This window comes from Homarus americanus, unplaced genomic scaffold (assembly GCF_018991925.1).
Source record: "Homarus americanus isolate GMGI-L3 unplaced genomic scaffold, GMGI_Hamer_2.0 scaffold50165, whole genome shotgun sequence".
In the NCBI taxonomy this organism is placed as follows: Eukaryota; Metazoa; Arthropoda; class Malacostraca; order Decapoda; family Nephropidae; genus Homarus; species Homarus americanus.
Window position 1 is genome coordinate 895,001 of NW_024748747.1, and position 12,500 is coordinate 907,500.

At 43.6% G+C, this 12,500-nt stretch overlaps 1 protein-coding gene across 1 annotated transcript in view; it reads right to left on the reverse strand.

Annotated features, from left to right (window-relative positions):
• LOC121880397 (cyclic nucleotide-gated cation channel alpha-3-like) overlaps positions 1-4,162 on the reverse strand; it is a 53,285-nt gene extending 49,123 nt beyond the window's left edge. The window contains exon 1 of the mRNA XM_042387585.1: positions 4,039-4,162. The gene's annotated coding sequence lies outside the window, so the exon portion shown is untranslated. The remainder of the gene's footprint in view (positions 1-4,038) is intronic.
• Between the last annotated feature and the right edge of the window lie 8,338 nt (positions 4,163-12,500).

Here is a 12,500-nt window from a genome sequence, read left to right on the forward strand (position 1 = left end):
CAGCCCTTTAGTAACTCTGCTGAGTCCTCACACATGTCCCCATCTCAGTTCTTGATTCCAGACTTTTCAATTTTCCTTTGTCAACACGACGCTGTTTGGAAGTGATGGCAGGAGCTGAATGCTTCTGTTATATTTGCCCAATAACAAGCCATTCACTTGAGTCTGTATTCCCTCACAAGTCGCAACTGTGACTTACAATCAAACAAGTCAAACGTGATGTTAACAGAGGCGTAGTGAACATAGTGTCTCCAACTATGACTTACAGCAGCTGAAAACCAATGTTAACTCACCTGACATATCACAGAAGTCAATATTTATTTTGTCTAGTGTTTAGATCTCTCTCGGGCGTTTGAATAGTTTGTTAACTGCCTGTATCTCGCACCATTACAAAAAAGACACAACATGTTTCTTTCACGTGGACGAGTTGAGTGTGACATCAGCTGACATTTGATTTGACAACACTGGAATCGATCACTGGTCAAGGAGAGTATTGCACCCATTGACATTACACTTACATCACGTGATCAAGTTGAGAGTTGATATTAGGTTTCACAGGAACCCAGGACTGAACCCTCACCTGGAAGCCGTGTAGGAGAGGGTCACGTCTTTATTCGTTGCTAATTATATATCGTTGGGGGTGTTTATGAATACTTGCTTCAATTTATAGAATGTAAATCTTGTTGGAAAAAAGGAAAGAAAAAAGTGTGAATTTACGAGAATAACGTTGACAGTGTTCCTACGGTGTCACTCACGGTGTTGTTGACAAGGGCCTCTGAGGTAGACTGCTGGGCTAAACCATTAATTGAGGGCAGACGACACCTAGAAAACCTAACCTAGCGAGATTTACTTCAAAGGTGTGAGGAAGGAGTGAGGAAGTGTGAGGATGGTGAGGAAGGTGAGAAAGGTGTGAGGAAGGAGTGAGGAAGGTGTGAGGATGGTGAGGAAGGTGAGAAAGGTGTGAAGAAGGGGTGAGGAAGGTGTGAGGATGGTGAGGAAGGTGAGAAAGGTGTGAGGAAGGGGTGAGGAAGGTTCACATACTCCATATACTCGACCTTCCAAGGTTAGACCCAAGACACGCTGAATAAAACACCGAAGGCGCTTTATTACTATAAACTACGCCTTTCATAGTGGGTAAATGGATGACCTTTAAGATACTTTTTTGTGTAAGAGCCTTTGCAGGAGCCGAGGCCTGGGGGGGAAGGGGGGGTGACGGTAACACTGTCCTGTAGAGGGAGAAATGTGACGTTCAGTTGTTTATGTTCACGGTTAGTTACAGGTTCGTTCATTATATTTCCAAATCGCATAAATCAAAGCTAGATCTCTATTTCATACACGGATCTTTAGAAAATACTTGCACGAAAGTGGCCATAAAATTAAGAAATTCGCCTCATATCGACCAACCTAATGTTTGTTGAACACTAAAAAATATACCGTACAAACAGAATTTATCACTCAAATATCACCCCTCATTACCGTGATTATTTACAACCTTTGTGTGCTAAAGTCGATAGTGATTAAGAAATCTTCGTCTTACTTCGGCTCATTTTGGCTAATTTAGAACAATTTAATCACGAGCTCAGAATAGTTGAGGGTCGAACTGGGGTGATGGTTGTGAGAGACACCGCCAGACGGGCGAGAGAGAGAGAGAGAGAGTCTATGGTCAGATAAAGGTAAAAAGTAATCCTTCACGAGACGCAGGTGTGATACATCTTATTACAAGGTAGTGTTCGCAGATCTCTCTCTCTCTCTCTCTCTCTCTCTCTCTCTCTCTCTCTCTCTCTCTCTCTCTCTCTCTTTATCTCTCTCTCTCTCTCTCTCTCTCTCTCTCTCTCTCTCTTTATCTCTCTCTCTCTCTCTCTCTCTCTCTCTCTCTGTAAGGGAAGTGGTTGAGAGACATAGCCGTGAAAAATAGTAAATGAGACCATGTTTTCTCTCTCTCTCTCTCTCTCTCTCTCTCTCTCTCTCTCTCTCTCTCTCTCCCGGTAAAGAGGCCGATGTGTAGTCTCGCTATAGAGGCTGTGTCGGTCTTGGAGGGAAGAAGATACGTCGATAACCGTTATCAGTGGAGGCCTGGGAGAGTGATAACCGCCCCTCACCACAGCGAGAGAACCTTTCCTATCTTACATCAAGCAAAAGGAAAATATAATACCAAGACTCCTCCTATATTAACACAACCTTTTCCCCCTAATGAAATAATCAACTTTATCACGGTTTAATTTGACTAATTATGTTTATTTATCGATTATTTTTTTATATTCAATTCAACTTTCTTTCGTCTTAAAACTTTTATTCAAATTTATGGTACTGGTCTAATTTAGGGGTGCGGCAGACGAGTGGATTGAACGCTCAACTTATAACCTAAAGCTCGTTGGTTAGCACTCAGGATAACTCTTATAGTCCACTCAGCTGTAAATGGGTACCTTATTTTACAGGTTGGGAAGTGAAGGCGGTCAAGTGCAGTGTTGCGAAGAAAAGGGATTAGCTTACAGTGTGGTGTATCTGCACTGCCAACTAGAACCACTTTCAACTTTGGCCAAAATCATCCTTTTTAATAGGACCCCGAATATTTCTCCTACGGTCTTACCCTTCATTAAAAGCACTAGAGATCCACCCTACCCTACCCCCCCACCCTCCTTCCATGGTACTCTCACAGCTTAATTTAGTACATAATCAAATATTAATTTATTCCTATACACCTCCCTCAAGCTAACTCATCGTAACTAACACGGCCGAGTATTTGTAGTAATTTAGGTTAAGTCAAGAGTCTCGTGTGTACTCAGTAAATACCTGTAATGTCTCTATACACTTTCAGGTACTCAGAAACGTAAACAATTCGTCCTGGTTGTTGGTGTTACGTCGTATTTAAACAAAGAAGATGACGCGCCAGATTTATAACAGATCGTAAGTGTCTTTGAGAGTTATTAAGAGTCAAATCAAAGTCTAAAGTCACTCTTAAGTATGTATACAAAACACTACTATGTCTCCTTCAGTAGTAAGAGTAAACATGGGTGGATTTTCACATATGTAAGATGCAAAACAAAGCAGATGAAAGAAATTTGTTGGAAAAATCTCATAAAAACTCTAAGAATTTCTCTGTTACGAAGACATAAGCTGATGTATTATTACGACCTTGTGATAGATAGTAATAAGGGCAATGTACTCTAACTTGCTGCATTCAATACTGAGGTTAAAATCCATATATTTCAGAGTACTGTATGAATGTTTGTCTTTAAAATATTGGAAGGACGTTCTTACACAGTTTATAATATTGACACAGATGTTTAGTTCACGTAAGAGTCAGTTAATAGTTATGCCCCCTGTTAGTAGGCTGTCAATGTTCTTAAAAGTTAGATTGACAGTAAGAATGCATTGCTTAGTTGAATTAGTATTTTACCAACTTTATAATACAAAAAAAGAACAAAATAACCGCTATCGTGTTTTGAATCATTAAATCGTTGTTATCGTCGGCAAGTATTAGTCGGGGTTGTTGTCTATTTGTTTGTCTGTTTGTTTGTTTATGTTTAGGTGTTCCACAGGAGTGACAGGAGCTACCGTAGGGATGACACAGTCGTCAAGGTCAAACACGAAGGTCAATTTACCAGAAATATACAATAAAAAATCACTCTATATATATCTCTCTACAATTTTCGGCGCGGACGATTAACATTCATAGAGATTCAGTCATTGTTGTTTATAATTATTATTTTTTTTATATTATGACTTATCTTAATATTAAACTGGATTCTTAAGTAATAACAGAAAATAATTATTCTTATTTACAAAACTTAGAAAAAGTGTGACTTATGAATAGAATCTTTAAGTAAGTTTGAGTGAGTGAGATAGTAGAACGCGGCGGGCCGTTACCGTAGAGTTGCATTAGCTCTCTGGCGCCACAGGAACCCTCAATCTCGGCTAGGAAAACATACCTAGCTTGTCAACAGTGAAGGTAGGTCACTGAGGTACTTCATTCCTGCCTGATGCTGTTTTGGGTCATAACTAAGAGGTCAGAAGGAGAACTAAGGGGTCAAGAAGACTTACCTCATGCTCGGGTGGGTCAGCAGGGTGGTGCGGGTTTCTTTGGGTGAGGTCGAGCGAGGTCACCCGACTTACTGACTTCTGTGGAGTCTCCCCAGCACCACCTCCTCCTCCTCCACCACCTGCCTCCACCCGCGTCGCCTGCAGCACCACCACCACCAAACGACAACACAAACTACGTTAGTGACACACATACATTGTTACGTGCAAAAATCATTCTTTACCATATTAATAACAATAATAGCAACAACATTAATAATAAAATTGACACGGATAACACTAAATATAACCTTGATAACAGTAATAACATGGCATTATTAATAGCAATAACAATAAGTGCTAACAATAACAATAACCAACAAAAGCAATAACAATCAATCTCTGGAAGGATCCTAATAGATGGAGCTGAATAAGTTAATCTGAATATATTACCTCCAAGAACAATTAATTAGTGACTTCTTGGTTCTATCCTTCTATTAGTTGAAATAAAATTAAGATATTTCACATCATTAAACATCTAAATTAGTGTTGAACAAATTTAAAGTAGTAAGACTATTGTAGTGAATATATATTGATATGAATGGAATGCCAGGCCCGTATTAAGATAGTCAGCCCCGCTCTCACACCCTGGACCATTCTCCTCCCTGAGGTAGCTTTTATAGAAAACTGAACCAACGATCAATTATGGAGGGACTCCTGTAATTTATAAAGAGGGTCGTCATGTTCCTCGCTCCTGGAAAAAAAAGTCGTGGTAGAAAATTCATTGTGTCAAAAAAAATTTTGTCAAGAAAAATTATTATAGAGTAACGTATTTATGCTGTTAAACCATTGTGTGTGTGTGTGTGTGTGTGTGTGTGTGTGTGTGTGTGTGTGTGTGTGTGTGTGTGTGTGTGTGTGTGTGTGTGTGTGTGTGTGTGTTACCCATGACCCCATGACACTATATCATGTTATAGAAGGTATATATATAATGATCAGTTCTTTGTTCTTATCATTTATTCATCCATTCATTAATCTTTCGACTGATATAATGTTAGGCATTTTTAATAAGCATTCCAATGATTTAACAGTGAATAGTTTTTTAGTCCCACACACACGTTATAAAGATAAATAAAAGGAAAATAATAAAATAACACAAGAAACAGAGAGTAAAATAGGCCTCGTAAGCACTTAAACTAATACTCGTCATTCTCTACTCCGAAGTGAATGAGAAACTTGATAGATTATACTGATACAATTTTACCCACACATAAACTGTCGCCCTGAGAGTTTCAGTTTGAGCAGGGAGGCTGACGAGGAAGGATAACGCGAAGACCAGTCCCTTAAGCTTATTTCACCTTAATATAAACTTAAACTAACCTAACCTAATCTAAGCACCCAGATAATTTTAAGGTGTATAATGATCAGGTGAAATAGCCTGGAAGGGGAGAGGATGGGTGAGAGCTAATCATTACGTAACCCCCCCACAAAAAAAACTCAGAGAGGGGGAGGGGGATAGGGGGAAGGGGAAAGAGAGAGTAAGGGGTAGAAGGAAGGGAGGAGGAGAGAGGGAAAGGGAGAAGGCGAGGGGAGTAAGGGGGTAGAGGGAAGAAGAGAGTAAGGGAAGGAGAACAGAGGTACAAAATAACTGTGGAAAATATTCGTATAGTTAATGAAGTACAAGACAAAACGGAGAAACTATCTACATGTATTTCCTTCAACCTCAGCTTAACATACACATTATACAACGTTAAATAGCATCACCATACACATTCATTCACCATACTCCATCTTACGGGTGAATTGAGTTGTATTAAGGTATAAATATGCTTAACCACATGAATACATAAGTAAGGCAAGCGCAGAGCTAAATGAACTAATATATATACGGAAAAAAAGGGGGAAAATTAACAGGTAAATGAAGGGAGGGGGTAGGAAAGGGGAAGGATTAATGAAAGGGATGGTGAAAGATGATGGAAAAGGAGGAGGAGGATGAGATTAAGGGAAAGGTGAATCTGGAGGATGGATGGGAGTGATGGGAATGGTGGAGGAGTGACGGGAGAGGTGGAGTGACAGGAGATAGGATGGGGTGATGAGAGAGGAGGAGAAGTAATGGGAAAGGAGACACTGGGAAATGGATGAGAGGATGGGGCAAGAGTGTTAGTGAATAAGGAGAGGGAAAGAGAGTGAGTGTGAGTGGTGTTAGAGTGAGAGGTGAGTGTATGTTTGTGTATGCAAGCGTATGAGAGGGAAGGGCAAAAACGAATGGGGTAGAGAGAGAGAGAGAGAGAGAGAGAGAGAGAGAGAGAGAGAGAGAGAGATCTTTCCTCTCTTCCCGCAGTAAACAAGACCAACTTTCACCTCTAATAGCTAATGCGACTATTAAACGCGGGTCATAACACGCTATTTGGCTGGACGTCGGGATGATTCTCCATGTTAAGTCGAGAAATGGCTGACGAGGTTAAAAAAGGGGGAACTACTGCCTACCACACATACCTCTACCCCATACCCCCCCTCCCTCTCACTCATTAACCACACTTCGCCCACACTGACTCCTTTACCTCCTTTCCTCCCTCCCTCTCTCCCTCCCTCACTACCCCCATCACTCCTTCCCCCACCTCGTACATAACCACACACTGTTGACAGGAGAGGAGACTAATCAGGTTTATCATAGTTTCACGATATTAACGAGGTCACTCACAGGTAACAAGGTCAGGTCAGTATGGTGTGGCTTTAAAACCAAATTGGAGTTAAAAAAATATATATACTGAATTTTTGTTTACATTTTCTTCTTTTCTTCTTTGTTTTGGAAAAAAAATTATTATTTTTTTTAATTAGTAGACATATACCTGGAACTCCCAATTTACTTTACAGGTGCGACTTCTGGAGCGCTGAACCTCCACAACACGCTAAAGCCATTACTGTCACAAACTACGCCAGCACCAGCGATCAGTAGCTTGTGGTAGCTACGCCAATCGATCGAACGTTCTCCTCACCATCTGCCTGCACTGGCGGTGTTCCTGAGAGTGTACTCAGCTACACAGCCCCCCCTCTTCCTTCTTCACCTCCTTCTCCTCCTCAATACCCAGCTATCTTTACAACCAACACGGGCAAAGTGAGTCACCAAGACAATTCTCTCTCTCTCTCTCTCTCTCTCTCTCTCTCTCTCTCTCTCTCTTACGCTCCCTTATTCTCGACACAGCTGAAGAAAACTTACCGGGTCGTCTTGATGTAAACAAAACAGTGGGCAGTCCTCGGTCACCTACCCTACACAAACAAAGGTTATGTAACTCCCCCAGAAGGACGTGACCAAGACGACTGATCAAAACAGTTTCATCTCTTCCTCCAGACGTTCACGTAACACAAGACCATCAGAGAGAGAACCTGTGCTGTCAACCCTGACCGAGAGACAACAACTCTTACACACGCCCACGGTAGGGGGAGAGAGAGGGGGATCCATTACACTGGTTTGTTCTAAGAAGGATCGCCCCACTTCTTAACACTGAAGGTCTCAAGATTCTCTGCCTGCCCACACGTGCGACCTACTTGTGAGCACTGCCTTCGATCCTGGTTGACCTGCCCACCATCCTATAGTACTCGCAGGTCCTAATGGCTGGCAGGCTGGGTTAGGTTAGGTTAGGTTAGGTTAGGTGAGGGGATTCTACATCTTGTCAACAACAGTGACCTTGTGGCAGTGAAGAAATGTAGCCGGACTGTGTTGTTTATATAGTAGCTTTTCAGGACAAACCACGACTATGATCACAAACCACGACTATGATCACAAACCACGACTATGATCACAAACCACGACTATGATCACAAACCACGACTATGATCACATACCACGACTATGATCACATATCACGACTATGATCACATACAACGACTATGATCACAAACCACGACTATGATCACAAACCACGACTATGGCCACAAACCACGACTATGATCACATACCACGACTATGATCACAAACCACGACTATGATCACAAACCACGACTATGATCAACAAACCACGACTAAGATCATTAAACCACGACTATGCAAAACCACGACTATGATCACAAAACCACGACTATGACCTTCTATTAAACCACGACTATGGCCACAAACCACGACTATGGCACCAAACCACGACTATGGCCACAAACCACGACTATGACCACAAACCACGACTATGGACCACAAACCACGACTATGACCACAAACGAAGACTGTAACGACGGCGAGGTAACCACATACCACACCATAGGAGCCACACTGGAGGGAGTACACACACAGAGACCCCTTACCCAGTACTCCTCCCACCACAGGTCACTCCTTCCACCACAGGTCACTCCTCCTCCCACCACAGGTCACTCCTCCTCCACCACAGGTCACTCCTCCCTCCCACCACAGGTCACCCTCCCTCCCACCACAGGCCCACAGGTCCCTCCTTCCCACCACAGGTCACCTCCCTCCCACCACAGGTCACCTCCTCCCTCCTCCCACCACAGGCCACTCACCCCTCCCACCACAGGCCACCTCCTCCCACCACAGGTCACCTCCTCCCACCCCAGGCCACCCTCCTCCCACCACAGGCCACTCCTCCCTCCCACCACAGGCCACTCCCACCTAGGCCACTCCTCCCACCACAGGCCACCTCACCAACGCGTCACCAAACACCACAACAACACACACGCACTCGCCAGGGTTGTAACACTCACAACTGATACTTCACGGGCCGTTGTAATGTACTGTTAGGTTAGGTTAGGTTATGTTAGGTTAGGTTAGGTTTGGTTAGGTTAGGTCAGATTGAGGGTCTCGAGGGAGCAGAGTGATAAACTTATCCTGAACTTTTTAATGTAGGTAGGATATCGAAAAAAATAAACTTCCGCTACACCTCCAGAATAATGGGCGAATAAAGAGAGAGAGAGAGAGAGAGAGAGAGAGAGAGATTTTATATTCAGCCTCCCTAGCATGACACCTTGACTTTAGTATTAGGAACATGTCGGGAAGAGACACTCTCAAGGCTTAAGTAATACTGAGAGAGAGAGAGAGAGAGAGAGAGAGAGAGAGAGAGAGAGAGAGAGAGAGAGAGAGAGAGAGAGAGAGAGAGAGTAATAACAGGTATAAGTCGTAATTGGTGTCTATAGAACTGAGATGAATTGATTTTTTATTTTTTTTTTTATTTATATTTTTTTGCCCCCAGGACTCGGGAGACTGCACACGGGAGGCTCCTCTCAACCTCCCCATAGACGAGGCCTTTCTATATGAGAGGGGTGAGGTGAGGTGAGGGGGAAGGGGTGAGGTGAGGGAAGGGGGTGGAGGAGAGGTGGAGAAAAGGAATGGATAGATGGAAGGAAAGGAAAAGAAGAAACAAGGAGGATATATTAGAAAAAAAGATGGAGAGAAAGATAATAGAGGAGGAGAGAGAAAACTGGGGGAAAAGGGAAAGAAAAGGAGGAGGTGAGGGATGGGGAGAGGAGAGGATTTGACAGTGGACTTAACATGTTTTGCCCCTGAATGAGAGAGACAGTGAGAGGCAAGAGGCACACACACACACACACACACACACACACACACACACACACACACACACACACACACACACACACACACACACACACCCACACGCACACACACCACACACACACACACACACACACACACACACACACACACACACACACACACACACACACGCACACACACACACACACACACACACACACACACACACACACACACACACACACACACACACACACACACACACACACACACACACACACACACACACACACACACACACACACACCCACACACACACACACACACACACACACACACACACACACACACACACACACACACACACACACACACACACCACACGCACACACACACACACACACACGCACACACACACACACACACACACACACACACACACACACACACACACACACACACACACACAACCGGACTAACATGTCATATATGTGGATAAAGCAAACACAGCGATAGAAAAACGAAAAAAATGGAAACGATGCGTACATGGAAGGAGAGAGAGAGAGAGAGAGAGAGAGAGAGAGAGAGCAGCTAGTATTATGAGATTTGTCCAGCGTTTGTATGAGAGAGTCCTCCTCGTTGCCACCTCCTCCTCTTCCTCTTCCACTTCCTTCTCCTCCTCCTCCTCCTCCTTCCTCTCCTGGTCTTATTCATATTCCTTCCTTCGTTTTTATTCCATCTTTTTCCTCCTCTTCCTAAGCCTCCTTCTCCTCCGTATCTTTCCTTACTGAAGATTATCTCCCTTTTCACCTTATTCTCAACCCCTTCGTCCTTCTCCTCGTCCTTAATCCCCCTTTACTTCCCACTCTCTCTTTATCACCATACCTCTTCCTTTCTTACTCTTTTTCCAAATTTTCCTTCGTCCTCCTCTCCTACTCTTCCTCCTGCCCCCAACCACCACCACCCCAGGAACTCCCCCACAAGGTCACATTCACCATATGTCCTTCCGTTAGTTGAGTGTAACTACTACTACTACTACTACTACTACTACTACTACTACTACTACTACTACTACTACTACTACTACTACTACTACTACTTCTGCTACTACTGCCACCAACACCACTGCTACTACTACTATTAACACTACCACCAACACCATCGTTACAACCACCATCACCAGCCTTACTCTCACCCCTGACAAATCACCTTTAAGACTTGTGAGTTAACGCGCTACCTTCCTGCCCTCTCACCCTCTCACCCTCTCACTCTTTCTATCCCTTTCCTCCCTCTCCTTTCTACCCACACAAACCCACACCCATAACCCTCCCACCCCCCACACGCACACCATCATCTGCGACACCAGTTGTAAGTGCAGAAGTTGGAGGTGTGTGTGTGTGTGTGTGTGTGTGTGTGTGTGTGTGTGTATATTATAAGCGAGAAGAAATACACACACACACACACTCTCATTGGCTGATGTTTCTGTAATCAAGGACCAATCGGCGCTAGACACTGTGGACAAAGACCAATCAGCGCTAGACACTGTGGACAAAGACCAATCAGCGCTAAGGATGATGGATAATGACCAATCAGCGCTAGTCAATCTACACCATACCCGTTTATTTCTGATTTCTGCTAAACTCCGGGCGGGGACAAGAGGACATGGCAGGGTAACTGTAGCTAACTTACCTCGGGGGAGGCGCAGTGGGTGCAGGGACAAATGTGGTGAGGCTGATCGTCCCCCAGTGTGGGTGGGCCGGGGTCCTCCGGCTGTAAGGGGTACTGGGGTGACCTTGGACCACCCTGGGAAGATCCTCCAGCCAAGTACCGCACATCCAGGGGTTCTGTGGGGAGCGTGGAGGTGTTCCCCGCTCCCCAGGGTGAGGGGGACACAGGGGTGATGCACCCCATGGCCCCCCTGGTGCCGAAGGCGCAGTACTTGGTGATCAAGCACGTGGTGTCCGCCCCCGCCTGTAAGGGGGTGAGGGAAGGTTCGCGGGTTGGGGGCAGATCGGGGGTCACGTCCCCCCTGGCCACGCCCCAGTGCCGCCTCATCACCGCACCCCAACTCCCGCGTCCATCAGATGACCCAGCGGCGCCTGCGGGAGGAAGAAGATAGTTGTAGTTAGATGAGAACTATTAAGATACCGGGGGGTCAAGACACCTGTGGTGGAGAAACAAACACCTGTAAACCTTCCTCCTCTTAGTTACACCAACACCTACGTCACTTTCCAACTTCCAATTAACACTGAAATTCTCAACAGTCAACTATAGTTTGTTTGTCTAATGTCTATCTCTTCACTTCGTTCGTGTCCGAGCGTGTGAGTGGGCGAGTCTGTGAGTGGGCGAGTCTGTCCTATTTCTCATTTTCTTATTTCCTCATTCTTTGGGGTAAATTCTGTCATGTTTGAGAGGTTGGTAATTCTTCTTTTTCTCTCGTCTACTTATATTATCTATAATTTTCGTCACGCTCTAAACATTTCAGGTTTTAAGAACGATATTGTTGTCCCTATTGTCGGCTAAGTCTTCGTTCATTACGGTAAACTCTTTGAATTGAATTGAAACAGTTTATTTAGCCTGAAAAACACAGATACAGAGTGGATAATAATAACAATATTAACATGGCTGAGCCAGTTGAGAACCTGAGCTCTCTTTTAGGCACCTGTTATATACTATACATTTATCTCAAGGAAGTATTATTTCTGAATATCTTAGAGGAATTCTTCTTCTTCTTCTTCTTCTTCTTCTTCTTCTTATTATTATTATTATTATTATTATTATTATTATTGTTATTATTATTATTATTATTATTATTATTATTATTATTATTATTATTTTTCCCAATTTCGGGTTTGAAGAAGAAAAAAGCCTGTTTTCCCCTCTTGTCTAATAATACTTTCTTCAATTACTTTCGTAATTTTTTTCCAGGTACAGACTTTTCACCTCATATGCTGTGTCGCTTCTAACTCTGCAAATTAAAAAGAAAAAAAAAAAG